Below are 24404 nucleotides of genomic sequence, written 5' to 3'. Positions count from 1 at the left end.
TGGTATTCACACACTTTTCTGTGCTGTACTGTAAGCTTTGTCATCTCTGCCCTGAGATGTTCCTTGTGTGGCATAGTTCTAATGTGAGTTGTTTTTAAATGGGATGCAGGCTTTCCAGTTACATAGAGATCTATAAAATGTCTGAGGAAAACATGAGGGCCAGATGCTTACCCCTGAAGGAATAGATATAGGCATAGATATAGATATAGATATGGTACAGATCCAACACACCATGACTCTTTTCACTGAGCATACAGTGTGCTAGGATATTTCAAATGGGGCAAGATATATCCGTGTGTTGGCTGCCCCTGATGGGAAAGGGTCAAGTTATCCAACAGAATCACATCCATGTTGATCTGAAGGATATTAGACATAGCACAGAAGTGGTAACAGATGCATCTGTGCCCTTTTTCTGTGTACCCATTGCTACATCTGAAAGGCTTTTGGTGCAACTGAGCCAGCAGATTTACTCATCCTCAAGTTCTAAAAGTATCTTCCAATTGCTTGCATGCACATGTAGGGATATCCAGCTTGTAACCTGAGGCCAGTACAAGCATTAATTTGTCTTAATCCACGCATTTGTGAAAACAGATCAAGACATAATGTCCCTTTCTGCTACAGAAGAGTACAGCACAGTGCATTTCTCACGTCAAGCTGCCTTATTTCACACCAATTTACTCCAAGTTCTGTAACACACATTCTTGCAAATACTGATTTTTCATCAGAGTTCCTGTTTTCTAACATAGTGTGTACAGCTAACCTCTTCCAGTTTAAGTACTTTACTACCCATTGACTGTGGAGCTAGAAATAGGGATGGTTTCTTAGTATGAGAACATCATCCAGGATCTGGATGGATTTGGTGTACAGCTTGAGCATGAGGGTTATTGTAATGCAAAGTTTGAAAACAAATGTGTGGTTGTAAGTCCCATGCTAAAAGAGAGTTCACTGAAAATCAGATCCAGGTCAGCATAGCCTGGGATTCTGATTTGTGTTTATGTAAATCCACATGTCTGGTGATCTCAACCTAGGCAAAAAAAAAAGTGCTCTTGGCCCTTTGCACCTAGAGAGAATGCACGGTGAGAAAGAAACTGGGCTACACTGGAAAGCAAAAAGGTCATTGTGCAGCAGTTCTTTGCAGCAGGACAGATCATTGGTTGGGTGTAATGTAACTAAGCTCTGCTGCCTTCAGTGAAGCTGCCCCTGTTTATACCAGCTGAAGGTCTGGTTTGCTGTAATTTATCATTACTGTCAGCAGTCCTTGTAATTTTAATCTTATGGCGTCTATGAAGACCAATGTGTTACAGACAGCTTCTCCTCTGGGCCAGAGGGAATCATAAGCCTTCTGGTAATCTTGGATAATCCCTGAAGATATGAGTCACTGGAAGCAGAGCCCCTTCATGCATCGTTTGAACCCCTAATTATCCAACATGTGTGGGTGAAAAGTGAGAGGCAGCAGAAGGGCCAGCAGCAGGCAGAAAGCACTGGATGAGCGATTTTGAAAGGAACTTTCTGTTAATGTAAACAACTTCTTTCCTTCCTAATAATGCACCTGTTAGCAAATATATTCCTGGAGAGCGGCTCTCCTGCATCTGCTTACGACTTTGCAGAGGAAGTAGCTAATTGACATTAGGGGACTTAGAGGTGTTTCCTGACTATAACTGTGCAGTATTTAACACTGCTTTATAGAGCACAATGCGCGAAACACTGCCAAAAATGTGGAAAGAGCAAAAGGCTTCCATGTCCTGAGTTGTGACCCAGAATTTAATCTGTTTCCAGGTAGAATTAACAGCACTCTGGCATGCAGCCCAGTCTCGTCCTCCACACAGCACAAGTCCTGCTGAGAGATTTTTTCCTCTCTCAGGGACTAATCGCATCTCTTTTCAAAGAGATGTTATTCCCTTGATCATCCTCTGTTCTGCAGAGTGGCAAAATCAGAGCTATTGAAGAGAAATCTGAGACGTTGCAAGAGCTTTTTAGAAGCTGGGTGTGGGCAGCAGCAGTGGCTGCAGGTCTCACTTTGTGCCAGGCTCGGCATGTGCTGTGCAGAAGGATGGACAACTTGTTGTATGCTGCACAGGCAGGCTTTGTGCTGTGATCTGCAGCCTGCTGATAAGACAGGCTGGTGAGCAGGGGGTGGCACTGAGAGGGCAAGCTCTTCTTAGGACATTTTATTTCTCAATGCAGTAAAAAAGAAACATTTGTAACTGAGTTTCTTGAAGAAACAAGATTAATAAGCTTTCTTGTTAAATATTGCTCCCTATCTGTTGAACTAATTGGTTTATTTCAGTGATAGACAGATTATGCATATTCTGGAAAGAGATGTGAGTAGCATCTGGGAAGAGAAAGAGACAGAGATCTATGACCAACCCAAGTGTGTGAAAAGTAGATGGGGTACTCCTTCACTGGTGCAGAAGTCAAGTGATCCTCAGACACAGTCAGAAGGAGGCTCGGATTCTCTTTTAATTTAATTTCTTCTCAGAAAGAGTGGTGAGGCATTGGCACGGGCTGCCCAGGGAGGTGGTGGATTCATCGTCCCTGGAGGTGTTCAAGAACCGTGTAGATGTGGTACTGAGGAACATGGTTAGTGGGCATGGTGGTGATGATGGTTGGACTAGATGATATTAGTGGTCTTTTCCAACCTTAATGATTCTATGATTCTGATGTATTACCATTCAACCATATGACAAAACTGAAGGAATTTCTCATTTGAAGGCAGCAATGAATAAGTCCATTTGCAACCGGTGATGTCACGTCATTGCTCAAGGCTAAATTGGATGAAATCACTTTCTGACTGGATTTCCAGGTGGGAATAGGCTGATCAAAGTTCAGCTAGAAAGTAAGCAGATAGCACCAAGACCCTGCACTCATGCCATTAAATGTTGCTAGTTTTAAGGCATCTCTAAATCAGGTCTGACTCTTTGGTGTCTCAGGTCATCTGGAATATCTGGGCATTGATGAAGAATTGTTTCCTTAAACTGCAGGCAGAAGGGCATTGGCTAATGGTGCTGGATCATCAAACTACACCTGGGAAAAAAGTGGGATACAGGAACTACTCCACCACTCTGAGGTGTTTTCAGGTTCACTCCAAGGGCTGCAGAGCACAGCTGGTCTGTGAAAGTCCTGTGAATGTGGCTGTGGAGCTTGTTACAGAAATCACTGCACCAGGGCACTCTCAAACAACAATCGATTTCCACTTTCTTCTCACCATAGAACCACAGATGGAATTTTTGCTCTCTTTCTTTTTTCTTGTAGGAAATTCATATGTGAGTAACATCAAAAATTGAAAGTTTTAAGGTCTATAAACAATTTTTTTTTTGCTTTCTTGAGGGGGTCTGCTAGCTGGCATTAGTCAGAAGAAGAAATCCCATTACTCTTACAGACAAATTGTTTTGATTTTCTCATATGGTTTATTTCATAGTTACACGGGCAGGATGGGTGGAGCTCAGATCAGTATCATTGGGATCCCTGTTGTATCTGCCATCTCACAAACCTGTTTGCTTTCCAGAAATGATTGGTGCTGATTTCAGCAGTTCTACCAGCGAGAAGATTGTGCTATTCAGTGCTTCTCTTTCCAAAGTATGCCTACTCTTTCCATATGCAGGAAGAAGGTTACTTCTCCATAGCTTGTGTGTACGTCAATAAAGTTCTAGTGTATCCCTGACAGTTGTGAAACAGCCTCTTCTTTTCTGTGCATAATTTTTCCATTCACTGAATAGCTCTGACCTCTTCCTCATCTGCTAGTACGACTCTATGCAGAAGTAGCCTACAAATATCCATTTTTCATATTAAAATCTCCCAAGCCTTAAATTCTTTGTTCTGTTGAGGATCTTGGAAGCAGCCCTGGGCTGATGGGAATCAGTGGCAATGTTGACACAGGCTAAGCTTTCATTCGGTAATATTATACCAGAGTGTAGATCTTTAAAGAATTTTCTCACTAGAGTGTTTCTCAACTTCTATTTTCTTACACAGAGCCAGGCTAGGAATAGATGCTTCCCTGTTAATTTAGATGGCTCTTGTCTAGATGCCATATCCTTAAATCAAGACAATGTTACTCTTTCCACTGGATTATTTTGCGTATGTGTCCTCTTTGTAAAGTCCCAGAAGATGCAGACACTGTCATCATATGAAAAATAGGTAACAGAGGAAATTAAGACACTTTATGTGTCTTGCAGCCAAGAAACTGGGCCAGCTGCCTTGATCTCTGTTAAATGGCAAAATACATTAATCAAGATGAAAGAAAAAGCAATCTCAGTCATCTTCAATTTCTCATTCTACTACTTGGCTCTTAAGCAGAGGTAGGTAAAATACTTCTGGGCATATTTAAACTGTTCTGGTTTTTCATGACTAAATTTATATCCCAATTTATTGAGAGAGAACTTGAAGACATCAACAATATACAACAGATCAGGACAGAGAGAAGAAATGCATGTAGTGGAGATCTGCAATAGGAAAATAATGATGTTCAGGACTAAGATACCAAGTGGTCAGCCCACAGAAAAGTCAGGATAAAATTAAATGTAAATTTAAATACTGCATTGGTTCCAAGGAGGTATGAATCAGAAACTCTTCAGAACTGGGTATTATAGAAAAATGGTATAGTTTTGGTCTTCAGTGAATTAAAAACAACAACAAAAAACAACATGAGACTGGCAGAAAGGGGGGCTGTAACAACCCAGAAAGATGATTAAAAGTAGCATTAGCAAGATATATGATCAAACATATCACGTGCATGTCCAGCATATACTGTAGCACCTCTGAGACTGATATTTGAGAGTAAGACGTGGGTCTTCCAGAATAATAAGATAATCTTTGAGTCCACTTGCATATACTTATGTCTTTGGCAGAAGCTGAATTCATCACACTCTATTCAAGGCTACTGGTTGAATCAGAGCAGTAGGCATCAGAACAAAGTTGCTTTTCACCTAAGTGGTTGGTTTAGCATTTGACAGGAGGAAATAAAGTTGTTGATCTCCTGTTATTTTTCAATGGCACTGCATTAAAGTGTGTTCAGAAGGCTTGATAAAGTATTTTTCATAGAACTATTATTGTGTGGCTGATTTATGTGGCTACTTTGATGGTAAGGAAGTTTAATTAGTAATAGCTGCAGATCTTGAGGAGAATTTTAACAAGGTGCCTCACATATGAGAAGCACAGAAGCCTCTTTGTTCTGAACAACCTCTAACAGGGTGTGAAGGAGACTTTTGCTCATTCCGCTCATTCTGATAAATTAGCAAGTTGCTTTGAGCAAGTAAGCGGAACAAGATCACAAGTACCACTGAGCATCGAGCCTGGGCTCACTGAGGGAGCAGTAGGGCCATTGCTAAATAGCTGCTGAAAATCTATCCCACCATAACAGCAGCGGCAGGTATCCTTCCTTACTTTATGGACACAAACCTCTAAACTCCTTTTCATAGAATCATAGAATTGCTCAGGTTGGAAAAGACCTTAAAGATCATCGAGTCCAACCGCAACCTGACCACACTACCCTAACTAACAACCCTCTGCTAAATCATGTCCCTGAGCACCACATCCAAACAGGTTTTGAACACATCCAGGGATGGTGACTCAATCACCTCCCTGAGGAGCCTATTCCAGTGCTTTTCTAGCAGCATTTAGCGAGATGTCTAAACTTTAAGCAGTACCTATGTTTAACAGCTATGTTCTTCCCCTGTGCATGGAGAGAAGTGGTACAGCTAGAGAGTGAGTCACCTCATCCAAACACAGGAGGTTAGGATAAGCCAATTAAATTACTGTAACCAAATCAGCTGAAAACAACCTTTTATGCTTTCTGTTATAAAAAACATAGGTGGAGCTAGTACTGCAAGGTCCCACTAATTCAGGCTGTGGACTCATCTGGAGCACATAATGCATTCTCATCTTTCTGGCTATTAGGTTTTGGAAAGAATACAGATAAACAAGTTGTTTGAGACCATAAATCTGATATAACTTTTAATAAATATTTTGATGCTGTCTGAAAGGCAGAGCCCACACCACTAACTGGAACAGGCCAGGGCACATTCTTTGCTCTAAGGGCCAGCTGGCGTGGCACCAATGATGTCTGCAGCCCCAAGCTGACAGCCCTCTCAAAGCAGAGATGTCAGTGGAAGCAGACCTGGGATGCGAGTGTGAGAGCACCAGCAGTCACTGTGCTGTATGCTTCAGCGCTGTTGTGCTGAACCAGAGCGTGAGCCTGCATTGCTTGTTTCCTATTTACTGGTGTAGGCATAGGCAAAAAGGTTACATCCTGCGAAAACATTCTTACAACAGGAAACACTCTTTTTAAGCAGCAAAAGACCAGACACTCAACAGGACATGGTGTGCTCTAGTGGAATGTGTCTGAGGCTGAAAGGGATCCCACTTAGTTGGGTATAACTTCAAATATTCTTTAAGAAAGATACGCAAAGGGAAATCTACTCTTCTTATATGGTCTCTAAATGAATCCTGATTAAATGACATTTGGTTATTTCAGCTACAGCAGAGTATCTGGCAGCATCTTGAACCCTCCTCTAGGTGTAGAGATGGCAGCTCTCATACATTTTGTAAATGCTCTGAGAGCTTTCAACAGTCTGGGAAGAGAGGGGTGGAATGGAACAATCATTTATTTCTGGCATCTTAGATGTATGGCACATAAAAGAAAAAGGAGGCTAAGCATTTATCAGACATGAGGATTTATGATAAGAATGGGAGAGGTCAAGAATACTGTCTTCAATTCTTTCTTTTTGATGAAAATGTAAAATATCAAGGTCTAAGGCAAGTCTGCAGTTCTCGGTTTTGGGGGGATAAGAAACTACAGTGAACAAAACCTCGTTTGCAACATCATTAAGGAACTAGCTCTCCAGCTCTGGGAAATCTGTGGAGAATTGTACTGGGGAATTAATGTGGTCTCACAAGAATTGAAAAGGTGATGGATGGTCACAAGAGAGGGACTAAAAACAGAACCCATAAATCACTTTCAGTGTCCAGAGCTAAAGTGAATTTCCAAAGGTTAGTGGGATGGTTTAGAAGTTAGCTTTTGTGAATGACATCTCCTGCTTGCCATATGGATCCACTCTGAAGCTTATGTACACTGAATTGGGAAGTTATTTCATGATTGTTAGCCTTTATCTTAAATCTCCAGGATGTGGAGTCTTGTGACTCCATGCAACTCTTGCATTTGACTCAAAACAACAATCTATTAATAATAGGAATGATTTTCAGTGATAGGGACAAATGGGCGAGTTTCTAGGTTTACTTACATTAGATACTGATGTAAAACAACAACAACAAAAACCCCAAACAAATCTGTGACAACTACAAATGGATTCAGAACTTTGTAAAATGTAGACTCAATGGCTATGCAAGCACAAGTTTTAAGGCAAAGAAGAATGGATGTCAGTAAGCTCTGGTGGGCATCTGCACACTCTGAAAAAAATCAGTACGTAGACTAAGGCAGAACGATTTGGTCCTGGTTATACATTTTACTTTGAATGCAATGGGATTCAGATGTGTCACTAAAAGCAAGCAAACATACAAACAAAAATACCATGTGTTTATTGGGTGGTGTGAGGTAAAGAGCTGTATATAGTCCCTTACATTTGCACAGTAAGGAAGCTGTCAGTACCTCTTATCCCTTGGCCCTGATGCAAGAGTATCACCAGCACAAATGCCTGTGGTGATAAAGTTTCCTTATAACAAAAACAGTGATTGGTTTAAGAAATGCTCAAGAATGCATAAGAAACACTGTGCTAGATTCCCTGGCACCCCACAAGCACTGTACTAGGCTGGCTCCTGTGCTACTACCTCTCCCCGTGATGTGCACATGGCTCTGAGCTGCATCCTGACCTGGGAGCTGCAAGCAGCTCCTTCCTACCTAATGTCAGCAGAAAGCTGGGGAATATCACCAGCAAAGAAGGAAGCGAGAAAACTAAACAAGCAGAGCGTGATGGACACTCAGTTGGATGGAGACAGTTTGTGAGCTGGTTTAGAGGGACAGCACGTGGGCATGGCTCTGTCAGAAGTGATCCAGATCTCTTTGGTTGTTAAACACCAGGATGTTCCTATTAGTCAGTTGGTGTGCCTGTCATGAAAAATAGCTGGTGTAGTACAGCTAGATTGGTATTTAGAAACGGAACATTCTTTGCAACTTGCTGGTCTTTCTCAAATATCTCTGTATTTTTTTAATTTTTTTTTAAAATAGTCTCATGTACACACTTTTATTTACTTGTTTTATAAACCCTGTAATTTGTGGCTTCCTGCAATGTTTTCCTTGGAAACATAACAAATTAATCAGAGACCTGAAAATCTATTAAGTACAGGTCTTTGTAGTGTATTTCCTGACATTCATACTGAGAAAGATCCCAGGGTAATCAGCTAATTGAGAGAAGTCAAGAGCAATCAGAATAGAAACAAGACAAACCGGGAAAATCAACAGTAATTATGGACTGAGGACAAATTAATGAATACATTAAACAGAATTATTTTCTTTTGCAGAAGGAGTCGACTTTATTGAGAGTAGGGACCAATTAGTGTCCTTCTGTGTGACAAGGAGAAACCTTAAGTTAAAGGGCAGGTGGAGCAATTAAATTATGCAGGTGAACCAACCCGGGAGGTAGCAAGAGAGAATGATTAACTGGATACCTTAACTTAACCTACAAGATGGCTACAGCATGAGAATTAATGGCAGCGTGTGCACAGTTGCCAGCAAAAATGTCTGCTGTTACCTTGATCTCACATAAAAAGCGGTGTTTTACACACACACAGGCAGACACCATACTGTAAAATTGTTTTTTTTTTGCATACTTTCTTTGTCTATTTGAAACATGCTACCTGTACTGTTTGCTGGATGTTTGTTATAAGCAGCCTTCCTCAAACAATCTCTGGGGTCCATCATACAGCCATGTTTAATGGCTGCAGGCAATTCTCCACTCCTCATTGCATGCAGTTGTACCTCAAGGAGGCCCTGACCTGAGGATCTTTTGTGAGGCAGGTGCTCCTGATGGCAGTGCTTTTGGCGTCATAAGCAAGGTGGATGCATACTTCAGCAGTGTGTGACCAAGCTTTTGAAAATAAATCTCACCAAATGTCTTGGGCTTGGGTGAACAAAGTGACGTTCAGGTCACCTGTGGTGATCCCACAGATTTCTGGACACCTAGACACCCTGCCCTTTGCAGTTTTGTAGGATCATTCTGCATTCTCTGTTTTCTACCACTGATAACTGGCATTCTACAGTGTCCCCAGGGTGAACAGAAAGAGAAGACAGTGGTAAAGACAGAAGTTTGTTACAGTTTGGGCTTTCTTTTTTCTTTCTGTCTTCTGATTTTTACCTGATTTTCACCGCTTTTATCAGCCCACACATCATTTTTAACAGCTATAACAGAAATGTGGAAGGAAAGGCAGCTACAGACAAAAGAGGTCCCTTAAGATAGAAATGGTAGTCTGTATATGATATGTTATTCCAGTTTTTCCTAACAAAGAGAAGATGATAAGGTTCAGTTCCATCTTCTAGGAAGATCATATCCTTAGGTTAAGGTGAATAGACTGCTCTCTTTGAGCTGAACACAGAATACAAACAGGACTCTTACCCTTGGTTATCTGTATGCCTGTAATTATTCCAACTCTCCACTGGATGTCAGTACTGCTTAAAGTTGGCTTGGAGTCCCCTGCTTACAGCAGAGCGAGCCCTGCTTTTAGAGGTGATGAAGAATGTAATTAGGCAAGGGATGTAATGACAGCGGGTGAAACCTGGCCCATTTGGAGGCAGGCAGAGGACAGCTGTTAATAGCTTCATTTTCTCTTCCTGAATAAGGCAGGATTACTGTTGAGTTTCTGTTCTGGAGCTGATGTTGAGTGTCTATCTGAAAAAATCTCTGCCCTGAACAGTTCTGTGGAACTAAGCTGGTATCTGAGATTTCTACCAAAGATAGATGTGGTGCTCTAGAGGCTATCTTCCACTACATACAGTGAGGGGGCTGACTAATGGAGCTCAGGAGCTTGAAACCCGTTGCACAAAAGGCAGACACACAGAGAAAGTTTTCATTAAAAAAGCTGTTAAGACCCCTATGGCCAGTACTAAAGCTAAAATTACTGATTGGCTTGAACAAACCCTATTTAAGCTCTGAACTTCCAGGAGCTTCCAGTTCTGCTGCTGTTACATAAAACTGATTGCCTCGTGCATATGTTGCTCGTGCCAATCAGTTTTCTTCAGCAGAGAACAGAAACAGTGGAGATGCTGAAGGGAGAGCCAGCAGCAGCAAGGCTGCTGAAGGGGTAAAAGCGCAAAGGTAAGCTGAGAGGAGGAAGAGAATTTTCCTGTCCCACAGATACAGGCATTTGGAAGATATCCTGTGTTTCCTCGGAAATCCCAGTAAATTTTTCCTTGCAGGACTTCTATGAAATGAGTAATTCTGTGGTGGACATGCAATAGTTTGGTGGTTCTCTGTTATCCTCCCGCTGCTGTAAGCACAGGTGAGAGCCTGCTGCCCTTTGAAGAGGAGAGGAAAATTGTACAGATCATGAAACCTGAGTTATGCAAGTCTAATTTTTAAACTAATATCTTTCTTTTCCCCCACTACCATAATGCAGCAAATCAGCTGAAACGAAATGAACAGAAATGGTGTTTCAGTGATTGAGGTCCCAGAGTTGAGCTGATTCCAGCGGCACCCCGTATTCCTGTGAGCCTGCCTGATGATGCCTGTGCTGTTTAACTCTCATAAGGATTTAATACTTGACGCTGGGACAAAGTTTTTTTTTCCAGGCATGCATGGGGTGTTTTTTATACTGTTATGTGGCATATTTATTCAAAATGTACTATATTTAAGATTGCTGTAATCACATACATACATTGGCTACTGGCCACAATGCTCTAGCTATTAATCATAGCCCAGAATCCGTGGCAGACGTAAAAATTAAGTTTTATTTATCAAACTTACTCAGTGGAAATGGCAGCCCAAGAAATTTACTCCTTAGGATTCTGACTGACTTTTCTTACATACTTCTGGCAATGGGTTCAAGTTTCAAAAAAGGTGTAAATCTTTTTTTTTTTTTTTTTTTTTTTTTTTTTGCTCAGCCCAGACAGCGTTGGCACAAAACTAAAATTATTTTTCCAGAAATTCAAACCCTTTTGTTTGGACGTCCTTTATTTTTCTGCCAAATTATACCACCGGTGCTATTTCTTTAACCTAACGCTATTTTCCATTGTAATCCCATCTTTCAAGAAACGAACCAAAGCCTTCCACCCTTGCAGCGATTTGAGACCCGCAGATATGACTACCTTTCAGCTGAGTTGGGAAAGCAGTCTCCAGTGAGAGGCTTGGAGGACTGCGGTTACTTTCTCCATAAATAACGAGATGAAAATCCAACAACATGATACCAAAAAGCAGGTATGGGAGGGAGATTATTTCTGTGCTGTGACCCACAGAATCTCCAGCTCTGTAAACCTTGGTTATATGGGATTACTTACAAAAAACAGTGTCTCTGAAAATAACGTGCATGCATACTGTTTAAGTCGAAGGGTCCACAAACTGTGATGATGGTTCTGCTGTTTTCTTGTATAGGAAAGCCTCCTACAACCCAAACTTGTTCAAGTTTTCTATTAAAAAGAACAGATCAGGTACAATAGTACAGAAAGAAAAGAAAGAAGAAAACTAACAGGACTAGCATTATGGGACAAAAATACACCCACCATAGGAGCAAACTGAGTGCTGCAGATTTGTTCCTGGGTTTGGTTTCTTTTTTTTTTTCCCATTTGCTTGCAAATTGTTTTTGATTTGCAAGCATTCCTTTTGTATACATGTATGATATATTAAAGTGCAAGAATTAATTTAATTCCAATTGTTCTCTTCTTGGATTAAGTATATGTAAACCTTATAATGTCTGGGCTTTATTTGCTTTTGCAATCCAAACATTGTTATAATATATCTTCTTGTTCTCTGAATTGTTATAAAGCACTACTGATCTGTAGAGCATGATTTTTCAGAAATCATTTGCTTTCCTAAGTGGCTTGTCAGCTAGTTTGAATGAAGAAGGCATCTGAACGACAGGATATAAGGGAGAATGTGGAGACCACTGGAGAGCAGGTCAGTGTAAAAGGGACTCCGAAGCTGTGGAAGTCTTTAGGCTGTGTTCACCCATCCTAGTGGTAACTTAGCTGATGATGCCCTGCTGGAAGCATGGTCATGCTGCTCAGTCCTTTGTAACAGTGGAGAGAGGGGTCTTGGGACCACGTGAGCTAGCTTGGTGCCCGGTGCTAGAAGGGGTCTATGAATTTCATCAAGGGAACAAACAACTATCTCAAGAACATCAGGTTGAAAATGTTGTCCAGTTTGCAGGAAAAGCTTTTTTAAAACTGTATGAGTTGTTTAACCCAGGCTGTTTCGGCTGGTGCCTCCAGTGCTCCTCTGTATAGGCAGACATCCTCATCACCACAACTGACGTTTCCCTCTTTCCAGTGGGTTTACAGGGAAGAGACTGGGCAAGGAGACAACTAAAACCTGCACTGCATGTCCTGTGGGATGGAGACATCCTCCCTGTACTTCCCTGGGGCCTCCTTCAGTTGAGGCACACTGTCCAGGTGGCCATATCACTCACCTGAAGTGAGGGAGGGGTTGGCTCTGGGGGTGCTGGGGAAGCTGGTAACACAGCATGCTGTCATGTCTCATAGGTTGATCATGATCATTGCTTGATCATGATTCCAATAGGAAAGGAGCCTCTGACAGAGGGTGGAACAGAAGCTGATATTTTTATTTGTACTGTAGAGGTTTGATTTGGTAGTGTTTTGGTGGATGGAAGGATGGAGGTTTCTTCTACAGCATCAGGGTCCAGTCCTTCGTCTTATTTTGCCTGCTTTATTTTCTGTAAAGCAGAGCTTTTCCAGTGTCTCATTTTGGTGAGAAAAGCAAATACAAAGGAAATCTGAACTCAGCTCAGTCTGAATCAAATTGGTGTGTAACTTGGCCTCCCAACTGAAATATCAACTATCTCCACAGTCCTAAAGGAAACAGTCATCTTGATTTGAGGTGGACTGCATAAAGCCAACAGTTTCAATGGACTACTTCAGGCATTAATGTTAATATCTGAGCAGCTGTTACGAGGAGAAAGATGAGTAGCATCTACCAGGTTCTGTCCATGATTTGAAAGGCAGTCATACAAATTAATTAGCCATGGCATTGCTGAATGCTCATATGTATCTGTTCCTTAATAGTCCTCTCCGTTTTGTTTTGTAAGTACTTCTACATTCCTCCTACTTCAATGTCATGCTGCTTGCCAGCATCCTACTTGTGCTCAAAATGGCTAAGATTTGTTTTCCGAAATGTCAGCATTTCCAGGTGTCAATTTTCTTCCCTTTTCAGATGCAGAAGTGCCAGTGGAAGGTTGGCTCTCATTTTCTGGCTCTGCTGTGAATTATGTTCAACCTTTCCTTAAGAAAGTTTGTGTTTCAGAACAGCTCATTTAAAAAAACCTGACCCAAGCCTCCCAACAAGATAGTTGATGGCAGAAAAAGCTTTCTGCTTACATTTGAAAGCTCTTCAAGAGGAGGAATGCAAAGGGACTGACAAATTCACAGTTCTCCTCCATGCCCCTTCTTCATGCCAACGTATTTCTGTTTTCCACTTCTGATCACGAATTAGTAGCTCAGTAACTGACCCAGTAGTATTTTGGACTATTATTCTATTTGGGTGTGCTTTCACCTAAATAACAACCATCTGGTGGTGTCTCGAATCAGATTCGTCTGATGGACTGTGTATAATAACCAGTTCAAGGATTGTCAGGGGAAGGGTTAACATTCTTGCCCTGAGCAGAAGGACCGCAGCTGCATGCCGTAAACTTAGCACAAAGATTGTCAGGGTAGAAGGCCTGGGTCAGCTGTAAAGAATTAAGCAAATCCCCCTACTACAAGAACAGGGAAGGAGAAGGGTGGAATTAAGAAGTCTCTTTCTGTTCTTGCATTTGGCTCATGGTGAAACAGATAACTGAGAACTCTTGAGGCATACCTTGACCTTTAGCCTCTGTGCATTTTTTCCTCATAGATGGCCTTGCTCCTTGATCTTAAAGAACCTGGGTAATTCATCTGTCATTCCGTTAATGTTTGAGTTTTGCAGAAGGTGTGTGGAAAAGATACCAAGTAAATCTGCAAACTCATTTGCTGTTTTTCTAGAAATCTGTATCCTCTCTTTCAAGCTAACATTGCGTCTCTAAAGGGAAGATGGGAGTTTACTCCACTGAAAGGTTCACTTCTTCAAGAACAAGACTGAAGCGTAAACATGCCTTGTTTTCTCCAGATGTTACATCCTATTTCATAACAAACAAATTCCAAAACACAGGTTTCCCTGGGAAGTTTATCACAGAAAGACAAGGAAATGGAAGATTCTTCTGTTACAGCAAACCATGGGAGAGCTGGAAATACAGCTATGTGTCATGGTATGTTAGAGATAGAAAAAATATACATGTTCAGGGCTAGTTGACTTTGTATATCCAAAGAATCTTTCATGGAGAGGAGGAATGCAAAATGCTGTAGTGTATTGCAGAAAGGAGGCTTCCACAAAAAGACATGGCTGAGGATGCCATTGCAGCCTGGGACCATGTTAAGGGTCTAGCTTCTAATGATTCAAAGTCTAGGTTCTTTGTAATGAGTGGGGAAGGTTATATTCTGCTTTTATGTCTCTTTCTGCCTCCTTGGCTTCTTTGAGTTTGTCAGGGTACCACGGGTTCCTGGGCTTTGGGCTTTTTCCTTTTTTAGCTGTGGGTTAGAAAATAATTTTCCTCTATGTGCATATGTAGATATGTTTTGTATGCATATATACAATAAATGTGCATATGTTTAGATCCATGCATATGTATATATACAAAAGCTTCTTCAGGAATATAACTTTTTAGATACTGAATAGTAGAAAGGCAGAGCCAAATGCTTATCTTTGTAACCATAAAAAATCATACAAAAATCGATAAGATTTCATCCAGTGATGCGTGGGGTTTTGATGCTGTTTTAACAGTTGAGTGTACAGGCTGGCCAAATCTGAAGTGCTTGTTCTGAGGCCAAATCCAGGTGCTTGTTGTTTGTTGGAAGGCTGCTGCATCTCTTGTGTCTTTGGAGGAACTGCCTCAGGGAGCAGCAGACTACTCGAACCTTAGCTCCTGCTTCCCCTGACTTGTGTGAGCCAACACTTTATGAGCTTACTTGATTCCTCGATAGCTGTTGCATTGCATGGCTCTGAAGTTGCTGTCCATCTGCAAGGTTTAAAGCAAAATTCTTGACTGTATCTGTTGTTGACAATGGAAAAAGCAGATTTGTTCTGTCTTTCTATTTCTTGGGGGGAGGGGGTGAAGAGGGTAAGACTATATTTGATATATGAAAACATTTTTCAAAATGATTACATCAAACCCTCTGTAATTTGATTTGTTGGGTGGGAGGAGGGGAGATGGAGCAAAAAAAATGTATTCTAGAATGTTTTTCAATATTGCAACATCTAAGACTTCAGACCAACAAACACTTACACATGTGCTTAGCTTCAAGTCAGAGTTAGACCCAAGGGGCCTACATTTGTATTTGATTAATGACAATTATTTGAAGAGAGTTGGACTGGGTGGAATCAACTGGAAAAAATATGTAGCTATAAAAATGTATGCTTTCTGTAACATGTCTTTATACTATTTCAGTTCTGTTATATTCTTTTATCTTGCATATTTGGCACACAGCTTTAGATTTCTAACATAAGGAAAAGGTTGCATTGTCGAATTCTGTTTAGGTTTAATCAAAAGTGTGCAACTATGTCCCCATTTGCTAACATGAGCCCACGAAAAATGCTGTTAACACCAGGAAACATGCAGTCAGAACTGGAACCTTAATTTAAATGAGCTCTAGGGGCTGATCTCCCTTCCTTCCTTTGGTGGCTCTGGTGAGTTCAGTAGCTCTGTTTGTATGATTACAAGATTGACCTTACAGGATCACTTCATTAATAATCTCCTTAAACTTCTTATGTTTTACACCTTGTCTGTACACAAAGCTGTCTGTTTGCAGCTAGGTGTTTGGGAGCAAGGACAGGCAGAGCTTTTGCACGTAAGAGCTTGTCAGAAGAACCTCTCATTACAGCAAGAAGCATTTTTAATAATGTGAGAAGTAGTAGAGTGCTGGTACAGACCCTGGTATGAGAGGATTACCAGATCACCTCCAAGCTCCCCTCAGCTGTCAGTGATTCCTTTGTAATGATTGAGGAGAAACAGCCCATGATTCATCTCAGCCTTCAGGTAGGGGTAGGATTCAGGTCCAGACTGATGGCTGAGTATAGGACGTGTCTGAATGTGTGCCAGGCTGCTAAGTGACTGGTGTGGTCAGTGGAGATGTTCTTTGCTTTGAAAGGAGATGAGAAGGCAGTTCAGCCCACCATGTGTATTTGTGAATGTGAAGTGAATTAAATTGCTCTCTGGTCTCCAGTGACTGAGTTGAATGTGCCTATTTCCAATATACATATATTATGTATTTATTTATTTATTTTTTCCCGAACTGTATCCTGCCCCAGATATCTAATCTTGATCAGAAGAATGAAGCCCTGGAAGTGTCTGTTTTAATCTGATATCTTCAAAAGTAGGCAGGTAGCTGCTAGGAGACACAAGCCTTCCCTTCTCTGAAAGGAGGAACATAAGTGACAACTCCCTGGGAAAGGTCTTCTGAGAATTCCCTGATGGATTTGGGTTAGGATAACAGCATTCTTCCCAGTACTGTTTCTGGTTCAGGCTCCTAGTTTCTTCTTGTTTTTCTTTATGCAAAATGGAGGAGAGATTTGTTTAGTTCATTGTGAAATCTCTTCTAGAGTTAGGTCTCTAGCTCACTCAAGAATTCAAAGAGAAATGCAGACAAGCTTAAGAAGTCTAAATGTAGGACTATAGTTCTGCATATATCCAGCAGAGCTTAAGCTCTTGGAACTACCAAACCAGAACAGACCCCAAGGTAATGTCCAACTCTGCTGCATTACAAACAGCTGAGTGGTAAAAAATTGCTTTCATAGAATCATTAAGGTTGGAAAAGACCACTGAGATCATTTAGACCATCAACCCATTACCACCACACCCTCTGAACTATGTCCCTAAGTGCCACATCTACAGAGTTCTTAGAAACCTCCAGGGATGGTGACTTGGATATTTTGCTTTGGTACCTCAGCTGCAGGGGATAGGTTAATGCCACAGATACTGAATGACGCTGGGTACTGACCTCAGCATAGGGAAGGCATGCATGCTATCCAAATTCCAATGTCTGGAACATTTATTTAAAAAATACAGATTAACAGGGCCAAAGATGGCCTTTTCTGTGTATTTCCTAGATTAAAAGTAGACAGCTGTGAAATCTGCTCTGAGGAGCCTAACTCTAAGTCATCTGTAAAGAGACTGCTACTTCTCCGAATTCAGAACTAGGACACAAAAAAGGTGAAAAAAAGATGTTTAATGTGCCAGCAGCTAAGAACCTTTGTGAAACTGGCACTTTCCTATATCTCTGTGGCCAAATACTCAGGAGGATTAATGGCCTTGGGCCTAAGTTGCTGCTTCAGCCTCAGCCTGGAGGCCCTCTGATCTGCTGGGTATGTCTGTGCACTGTTTAAACAGCTGCAGAGCCCCATTCCTGAGGGACCTACAGGCTTGCACTGGGTGAAGTCTTGTATACACAAACACAGTTCTGTGTATTTCTTTGGAATCCATCTGGATAAAAGGTGCCGTATAAACAGAAGGTCACCAGTGCTATACAGTGAGGATTACTAAGCTCCATCAGCGCTATGACTGCAATACATTTTACCTTTTTTTTTTTTTTTCTTTTCCTAAGAAAGTCACAGAATTGTAGGGATTGGAAGAGACCTCTGGAGATCACATTATGCAACCCCCTGCTAAAGCTGGTTCCCTACAGTAGGTAGCATAGGAAAGTATCCAGGTGGATTTTGAATATTTCCAGAGGAGGAAACCCCACAACCTCTCTGGACAGCCTATGCCAGTACTCTGTCAGCCTCACAGTGAAGAAGTGCTTTCTCGTGTTCGTATGGATCTTCCTGTGTTCCAGTTTGTGCCACTAAAAAAAGCATGGCCACATCCACTTTACTCCCATACTTTAGATATTTATAAGCATTGATAAGGACTCCCCTCAACCTTCTTTTCTCCAAGCTGAACAGTTCCAGATCTCTCAGCCTTTCCTCACAGGGGAGATGCACCAGGTCCCAGTCATCTTTGTCACTCTCCACTGAACTCTCCCTAGAAGTTCCCTGTCTTTCTTCAACTGAGGAGCCCAGAAATGGACATGGTGCTCCAGATGTAGCCTCGCCAGGGCAGATAAGAGGTGGAGTATCGCCTCCCTCGACCTGCTGGCCAGGCTCGTTTTGATACACCTCAGGATACCACTGGCCTTCTTGGCCACAAGGGCACACTGCTGGCTCACAGCCAACCTGTTCTTAAACCAGAACATCCAAATCGTTTTCTGCAGAGTCAGCCCCTAACCTGTACTGATATGTGTGGTTCTTCCTCCCTGGGTGCTGGACACTTCACTTGCCCTTGTTGAATCTCATTAGGTTCCTCTCCATCCAGCTCTCCTGCCTGTCCAGGTCTCGCTGAATGGTAGCACAGCCTTTCATTGTATCAGCCACTCCATCCAGCTATCATCAGCAGACTTGCTGAGGATGCACCCTATCACTTCATCCAGGTCACTGGGGAAATATTGAACAAGACCAGATTGAGCACTGACTCCTGAGGAACACTGCTAGCTACAGGCCTCCAATGAGACTGTCCTGCTGATCAGAACACTCTGAGCTCAGCCAGTCATCCAGTTCTCAGTCCACCTCACTGCCCACTCATCTATCCCCTGCTTTACTAAGCTTACCTACTAGGATGTTACAGAAGACAGCGTCAAAATCCTTGCTGATGTCAAGACTTAGCTATCTAGACTGCTTCATTCTAACCAAGCTTTGGATTCTGCCATGCGTCTGTTTTCTCCTGAACTAAGAGAGGCAGTTCAACCTATATCGTGACTATACATCTACTACCTAACACGAGTTAACAGAAATGATACTGTACATGTCTCCAGTGCATGAGGTTGTTAGCCACATAAGAAAATTAATCTATGACTCAATTATGTGAATTCAGTGAATATAGCAACAAAAGCAATAAAAATCTCTGTTGCAGCAAAATATCTTTGCAGGATACCGTTTTGAGGTCAAGAATTCCCAGTCACTTCCTTCTAGTCCTGTTGCCACACAATTCCTACCGCAGGAGTACAGGGCTGTAGATGGGATGGCTCACCAGGAGAGTTTTGTCTTCCCAGAGCCTGTTATGATGAGCCATAATCATACACAAATGTCCTGTAGGGATGATTTGGTAAACTGCTGTGAGGCCACAGGAGCAGTGGATAAGCCACTTAGCAGAAATTGCTACATTTGACATGTCAGTAGCACATGTCTAAAGTACATTAGAGGGAGAGAGAGGTTTTGGATTTTATTTTCTACCAAGGTGTGCTTTGCATCTCTATAAAGACTCCACAGTAAATAAGCAGAACAGTGCTGGAGAGGCCTAATGCTGTTGGATTTATATCAGTCATTTAGAAATATTCTTGAATTTTACAGTGTATTACAGAGCCAATCAGGCATGCATATATGATTCTAATGGATAAACTACCAAAGTAGCACTAACGTGTTTGTGTAGCACTGAAAAATTACATTCCACATACATTATCCAGTGAGAATGGTTATTGGGCCCTATTGAGCGCAAAGTTCTGAAGCTGATAAGCCATTGAAAATGAAAGATTTGGATTCCAGATATCGTTTCATCATTTTCCATCTATTGCACTTGTGAGTTTCTGTGCTTAGAGAGCAGAATCTGCATGAAGCAAGGAACAGAGCCCCAGACCTCTCTCATCTTAGGCGTCATTCTGAGACCCATGTTTTTGTCTGTTCAGAGCTGGTCCTCTGTCTGCAGTTTTGAGAAGAAATCCCATATTCCTGCAGAGAACCCTTCACCAATCAGTATTTCATTGAAGCTGGCACACACGATTAAAGTTTTATTTTCAGCAAGTCAGCATTTTCTGAGAAAAAAAAAAAAACATTTTATCTGGAAATGGCCCACTAGCCTCCATGATGTGCTGGCTGCATAGACCCCTTGTAAAGCAAGCCCCCAGCTGACAAGGAGGTTCCTGCTGAAGTAGATATGGCCAGCAAATTAGATACTCCATCTTTTGCGCTCTCTTCCATGGTTACAATGGATTGAGTGCTTCTGGCTTTCCAACCTGCTTCACATAGATGTGAGTGAGGAAAGAAGCCTCTGCCAGCACCAATGCTTCATTAAAGGTATATAGCCCACGGAGGTAAGCAGAGAGTGGTAGCACAGGTAAGACTCTTGCAGGACAAATCAGGCATGAGACGTGCTGTTGTTAAAGCAGTGATTTCTTCAGGATACGGAATGGCATAGCTGAGATCAGTGTCTCACCAAACTTCAACACAAAGCCTTTTCAGTTCTTCAGCATGAGGATTACAAATGTAAGCTTTTAAAAAAATAATAAATGTACAGATGTTTATTTGTATCTATATGTATTTCAATACTATGGGAACAAAACTGAATGCAAAGAATTTATTAAAAGAATAGCAGCATGTGAACAAATTAGGCAAGTTAATACAATTTAATACACATGGCTTGAGAAAATCATTTATGGAAGGAGGAGGGAGCAAAAGCATTTAAATGTGAATAGTGTAGTAATGTTATCAGAAAGGAGTAACTACTTAAGCAGGTTGGGATGGGGAATGAAAGGGTAAAACTGCAAAGTAAAGGATAAGAAATATTATCAGAAACATGATGGAACTGAACGGCTTGCCTCATACGTACAAAAAGTATGCAAAATAGGACTAACTGGAACCCCAAAAGCCAAGCTGTTTTCAGTTTGTTTTGTTTCTTCTGAAGATGATAGCAAATCTCTCAGCAGCTTCTTATCGAGACGGTTTGTGCTGACCCACTGTTGGCTTCTGTGGGTCAGCACAGTGACTGTGGACTGTTACTGCAGTCCAACTCTGGGGGTGGAAGTGGCTCCCAGCAGTGAGACCCAAGGTGCAGGAGGATGGGAGACAAGGTTTTGGGCAAGGTCTGACTAGCAGACAGCTGGGGCCCTATCGTCACCCTTCTTCCTCCTCTCTCCCTCCAAAACTAGGATTTAACACCAAAACACTGCTGCAGTCTTCACAGTCTTTTTTCTCAATTAAAGGCTGTTTGTACACAACCTAGATGTTGGGTTGAGTTAAGCAGCAATTCAAAGTTAACTCTGCCTTATTGTGAGCTCTATGAAACAAGAGGAACAGGAGCTGATATTTGTAACCCGCTAATGCATTTTTTTCAGATAAAGAACAGCCTGATAGCAGGGTATGCATATTCATTTCCTCTAATCTGTCTTGAAATCCATTTACATGATCAGTTAGCTGAGAAAGGAAATGAAGTTCTGTTATCCTACTGCCTGCATTCATAAATGTTTTTCCTTAATCAATTGGAAAGGTCACAGTACCACAAGAAGCTGGCATCACAATTCCAGAATTAATCACACCTTCTTCTCTTCTCAGGATGTCTCTCACCTTAGTGCCACCTTCACCTGAAGAGCCTGGAAATACTGTGGGCACTGAGCAGTGCACTGTGTGGAGAGATTTTGTCTCCCAAAACATTTGCTCGCTTTCCATTTAGTGTGTGCATGTCTGCTTATCAAAGCAATGCCATGGGCATCCAGCGCTATATACGCCTTGGTCAGCACGGGTGTGAGGGGAGTATGACTGTTTTATAGCATCAGTTAATTATGCTGTTAGAGATGTCACATTGTGCATATTATATTTGTGTGCTTGGCACACTTTAGTGCTAATCACATTGGCATTCTTCATATGTGGCACTAGTTTCCCCACTTTCTGGGGTATGTGACCTTGAATCTTGAGTACTTCATAGCTCTGCTTAAATATATTTCCTAAGTTCAGTTTAAGTAGGAAAGAAAATCTGTGAGCTTTTAAGAAAAAAGAGCTGATAAACCAAATTTTGAGCTAGAAGAGAGAGAAATATTTATATTGCAGATAAGTGTGAGTTTTCATGGGATCTCATGGCAGGGATATTTCACTGGAATGCCTCTCCTCTGCACATTTAAAGAGAATGTAATAGGATACTATATAAATGAGTGGAAAAAGTCATGGCATTTTGAGAAGGAAATAATTGCATTTTACTACCCATTTGAGCATCACAAAGCAACATCAATTCTAGTTTGACCCTTTCGTGTTGCTAACACATGGCAGTTAGTTTTCTTTTATTTAAACTGCAACTCTATGTCGTTACTAGAGCTGGACAGAAGGAAATTCCATTTTATGTAAAAATTTGCCATTTCAAAATAGACTTTATTCTGATTTGGAAATGAAAATGAAATAAATGTGAACTTTCTTCAAGCAAAAGAATTGAAAGTTGGCCAGAAGATCCTGGGCTATTGTTGGACCCACCTGGTTGGAGGCTGGGGAACCAAAGCAGAAGGTGGTAGGAAACCGTGCAGCTTTTTCTTGAAACCATTTTTACTTTCCAAACCTGTGCTTGACTTTCTTTATGCACTGAAGTACCACTGACTTTGCTGAGACTAAATTCGTGTTTAAGTTTGAATGGGTATGAATTCAAGAGAGTTCATAAACCTTCTCTTGTGATCAAGGAGACTGATGGCTGGAGGCCATCACAGCTGCTATTACTGTGGACACATAGGTGTATGCTAGGCTTGCAAACAAAGGAAAACACAAGTTCCTTCTACATGAAAAGTGGCAATTGGAGTTTGGAAACCACCATGTACAGCAGTACAAAATAGAACTGATGCAGTGATACCATGTGCTAGGCAAGGGAGCTAATCGTAAATGCAGAAGATTTGCGTGCAGTCCAATTTTAGAACGTTGTTTAGGATGGAAGTAATGTACTATCTCTGTATTTTGAGATGCACTAATTGCATATGAAATTCAAACAAAGAAAAAAATAACCAAACCCACAAGATAGTACATTAGTGTGATTTCTTCCCATCTTTCATCAATCACGAGCAAGTTACCTCTTTAATGTGTTTAGTCTGTGCTGGCTGGAGGCCTAGGAACCAAAGCTTTTGCACATTGGCAACCCAATAACCACTACTTTACTACTGTACTGGCTGACTCAAATTCATTTCTACTAATTTACTGTATAATGTAGGAAGCAGAAGGAGATATCAAAAACAACAAAAGCCTTCAAAGATTTATACCCTACTTTAGAAGGACCTGGGTGTCCTGGTTTAACAACAGGTTGGCCATGAGCCAACAGTGTGCCCTTGTGGCCACGAAGGCCAGTGGTATCCTGAGGTGCATTAAAAAGAGTGTGGCCAGCAGGTCAAGGGAGGTGGTCCTCCTCCTCTACTCTGCCCTGGTGAGGCCACATCTGGAGCAATGCATTCGGTCCCGGGCTCCTCAGTTGAAGAAAGACAGAGAACTTCTAAAGAGAGTCCATCAGACAGTCACAAAGATGATAAGGGGCCTAGAGCATATCTTAAGCGTGGACATCAAGAGGATGGGGCCAGACTCTGTTTGGTGATGCCCAAAGACATAATAAGGGGTAGTGGACACAAACTGGAACACAGAAGGTTCCATACAAATGTGAGGAAGATCTTTACTGTGAGGGTGACTGCAAAGAAACAGGCTGCCCAGAGAGGTTGTGGGGTTTCCTTCTCTGGAGATATTCAAAACCCACCTGGACTTTCCTGTGCAGCCTACTGTAGGGAAATTGCTTTAGTGGGGGATTGCACTAGGTGATCCCCAGAAGCCCACCCAACTCCTACAACTCTGTGATTCTGTGACATCAAGATACGGTTTATACATAAAGTATGGATACAAAGAAATCTGAACTGTTTTTTGTTTTTTGAAATTAGAAACATAAAATATTCGGTACTGCAGAGGAGCTACTTCTTTATCTGTGTTTACTAAGGTGACCAAGAAGAAACCGAGTTATTAAAATCATTTCATGAAAATTCTGCAATAGTGCTTGTGGATATACTCTTGAAAAGCTGTTAAAACAGCGTTGTAAAGTTAATGTGAGGAAAAGAAAAGGCTGAATAAAAAAACTTTAAAAGTGAAAGTATTCCTTTCAGTCTCTGCTACTATGCAAAGTCCAAAGCATTGTGACCTTTCTAAGAGATGGAAAAATATTTCCTACCCTTACTTGCAAAAGCAAATGGTATTCAACAGATGAAATATAGTTTGGAGTTAACTGCATCTATTCATGACATATTTCTGCTGACAAATATGTTGCTTGAAACCACAGATAAATGAAACAGTGTTTTCAAAAGTAGACTTTTCTACTTCTTGTACTGGATTTGTGTGTTATAGTATATAGTTATATACTATATACACGTGTGTTTCAAAAAATTATTCTTGAAACTCCTGAAATAGATTTTTGTCTTCATT

General features: G+C 41.4%; 1 long non-coding RNA gene across 1 annotated transcript in view; it reads right to left on the bottom strand.

Annotated features, from left to right (window-relative positions):
- Positions 1 to 9922: 9922 nt before the first annotated feature.
- LOC121109496 overlaps positions 9923 to 24404 on the bottom strand; it is a 33971-nt gene continuing 19489 nt past the window's right edge. Inside the window, exon 3 of the long non-coding RNA XR_005849130.1 lies at positions 9923 to 15201. This is a non-coding gene — a long non-coding RNA (uncharacterized LOC121109496). The remainder of the gene's footprint in view (positions 15202 to 24404) is intronic.

Source organism: Gallus gallus, chromosome 1 (genome assembly GCF_016699485.2).
Source record: "Gallus gallus isolate bGalGal1 chromosome 1, bGalGal1.mat.broiler.GRCg7b, whole genome shotgun sequence".
Lineage (NCBI taxonomy): Eukaryota > Metazoa > Chordata > Aves > Galliformes > Phasianidae > Gallus > Gallus gallus.
Note: the sequence above shows the minus strand (reverse complement) of the source record. Positions and strands in the feature narration are given on the sequence as shown.